We start from the raw sequence: 2,487 nt of genomic DNA, 5'->3' as shown, positions 1-2,487 counted from the left end.
CAACTTTAGGCAAAGTTTAGGGTCTGATTTTTATATTAACTCTAACTTTTAACCTTTTTTGGGGTAATTTTAAACTTGACATGATTTTATATTATATAGATGATGAAATAAGTTTTATAAGGGTGTTACTACAAATTGAGATTTTATTTTTACTTCTTTAAGAGGGTAAACTTTATTGATAAAGCATAGATTACTTTTATTTATGTTGGGGTAGCTTTCATTTATACTCAGGTAACTTTTGTTTTTTTAGTACAACTTTACGAGTAATGTACAAAATTTGTACACCTTTGTAGACACCTAATAAATGTTTGTCCTCAAACAAAACCCGATGATAAATTATTCTTAACCCTATTTGGACCGGGTTGCGTGTTGGATCAATAAATTGCTTGAAATTTTATTGTTAGCCCAACCCCTTTTTATTTTAAAGTCCATTAGCCATTCTAATTTAAGCCCAACCCTTTTAATTAGGCCTTCTTTTATTTATTTTAGTCCAATTAGTTTTCTTTCGGCCTACATTTTTACTGAAGCCCATATATTTAAACATTGTCTTTTTGATTAAATTTTGTATCATCATCCGACTCCTCATTTTGTGTACCATGACCACGTGGAGTTAACATCTCATGCATTGTGAATGAGGTGTAATCTTTATGGACTAAATTGTTGTTGTCTTTGGTTTGGTCCCTTTCGTGGTTGTTTTTAATGATTCATAACAATTTACAAGTTTCGTACAAGACTTGTTGGCAGCTTCCTACTTTATCCCTTGTCCTTAATTGATATAATATCAAGTTAATTCACCAATTCCTATGATTTGCCAAGCATATTAACGCATGCATGCTAAGACAGACGGATTTCTATATATGATGCCTATAATCCGATTCTATAAAAGTTTGTTCTTAGCTTGCTAGGTAGTTAGTGACAAATTAAATATACCTTATCAAAATATATGGAGTACGTTGAACTAGCTCAACAAGATATTACACGAAAAAATTTATTTTTTTTAAAAGTATTTATTGGAATTCAATAAGCTAAGTACTTTGTACGTATGTGTTATATTATTTCTCTATATTAGACGGGATATAATTATTTTTAATACAATGATTATATGTGCAGTACTAACTAAACCACAGCAACAATACATCTTTTTCTGTATTTTCATATTGGAGAGCTATTTTCTCTTCCCACAAAGGCACAACTACAAAAATCATTTAATATGAAAGCTAATTTAATAACCAACTATTCAAGCAATAAACAAATTATTTTAGACATATATGCACGTACTATACTAGCTTAATTAATTAGTTTGTAACAATCATATGATTATTATTCCCAATCATACTCCTTGTTACTACTCTTGTAGAGTAATTGGACTCCAAATCAATGTTATTTTTTAGAAAACGGGTCAAAACTTTGATTGATGGTCGGGTCACCGTTTTCATCCAAGTTTCATCAGCAACTTCTTTGTCACACTTCCTAAATACTTCAGTAGCATCAATTCGATTTATATTCCACCCTTTCACGTACTTCAATCGGTTGATATTTTGCAATTGTTTGTTTGCTAATATGCATGTGTTACCCTTTATTTCATTTATGGAACAATGGAGTTGTTCGGCCCCACTCTATTCATCTAAATAATGCTCAGTCCGGAAATATGTGTCTAATTCTGGCACTCCAATTGCCCGTCGTATTTCTCTGGTGTAATCTGTGTTGCATGGGTCAAATATTTCTCGGACCTCATTTACTAAACCTGATCGAACCATTTTATCGACTCTGTGTGACATGTATTTATATAAAACTGGTGCACACATGTCCACCCATAGGAAACAACAATCATACTTGGATTTAAACCAGAATTTAGGGTTTGAAACCAAAGACTCGATGTATGAGTTGGATCCGCCAACATGATTGGGAGTTTGTCTTTATGGAGAATCGATCCATTGCATGTGTAGCCATGAGGGAGAAGTCTTTAGCCGTTTAGTCAACATGTTGACCTACTATGCCTAGCAAGTGGTGAGGAATCCCACATTGCTCTTCTTTTGTCATCTTGTTGGTCACTACGTCCAACCCTTAGTAAACTTGAATCTTATTTGAATTTATTATTTCTACTTGGAAAGCATTGGCTAGGTCAATTGAGAGAAGAGACTTTCCGGTGCCAGTTGCCCCCAATACAAACACCACCTTGTCCCTTTGATGCTTCCACGGTTTATCACTTCTTTTCGTAACAACCTTGTTGGCATTTTTAGTAATGTTTGTGCTTGTTTCAACATTTGCATGGGATGTGATCTCATAGTTTCCAGCCTGTTCCAATAAGTATGTATGTCAATACAACAACTTGTATATCAATAATTGATTAATTGGTATATATATAATGCTTGAGGAAATTAAAATTATCATAAAACATATGCATATTAGTAGTATAGGAGAGGTTGCATGCACAAGTATTTATAATTTATAAAGTGTTAAGACAAATAACCTTTGTCTTATTAAAAA

At 32.7% G+C, this 2,487-nt stretch overlaps 1 pseudogene; it reads right to left on the bottom strand.

The window, feature by feature from the left end:
- Positions 1-1,160: 1,160 nt before the first annotated feature.
- LOC110695031 lies at positions 1,161-2,285 on the bottom strand (annotated as a pseudogene).
- Positions 2,286-2,487: the final 202 nt, after the last annotated feature.

The sequence above is a fragment of the Chenopodium quinoa genome, unplaced genomic scaffold, assembly GCF_001683475.1.
Source record: "Chenopodium quinoa cultivar QQ74 unplaced genomic scaffold, ASM168347v1, whole genome shotgun sequence".
NCBI lineage: Eukaryota > Viridiplantae > Streptophyta > Magnoliopsida > Caryophyllales > Amaranthaceae > Chenopodium > Chenopodium quinoa.
The sequence above is the reverse complement of the archived record's forward strand: the minus strand, read 5'-3'. Positions and strand labels throughout refer to the sequence as shown.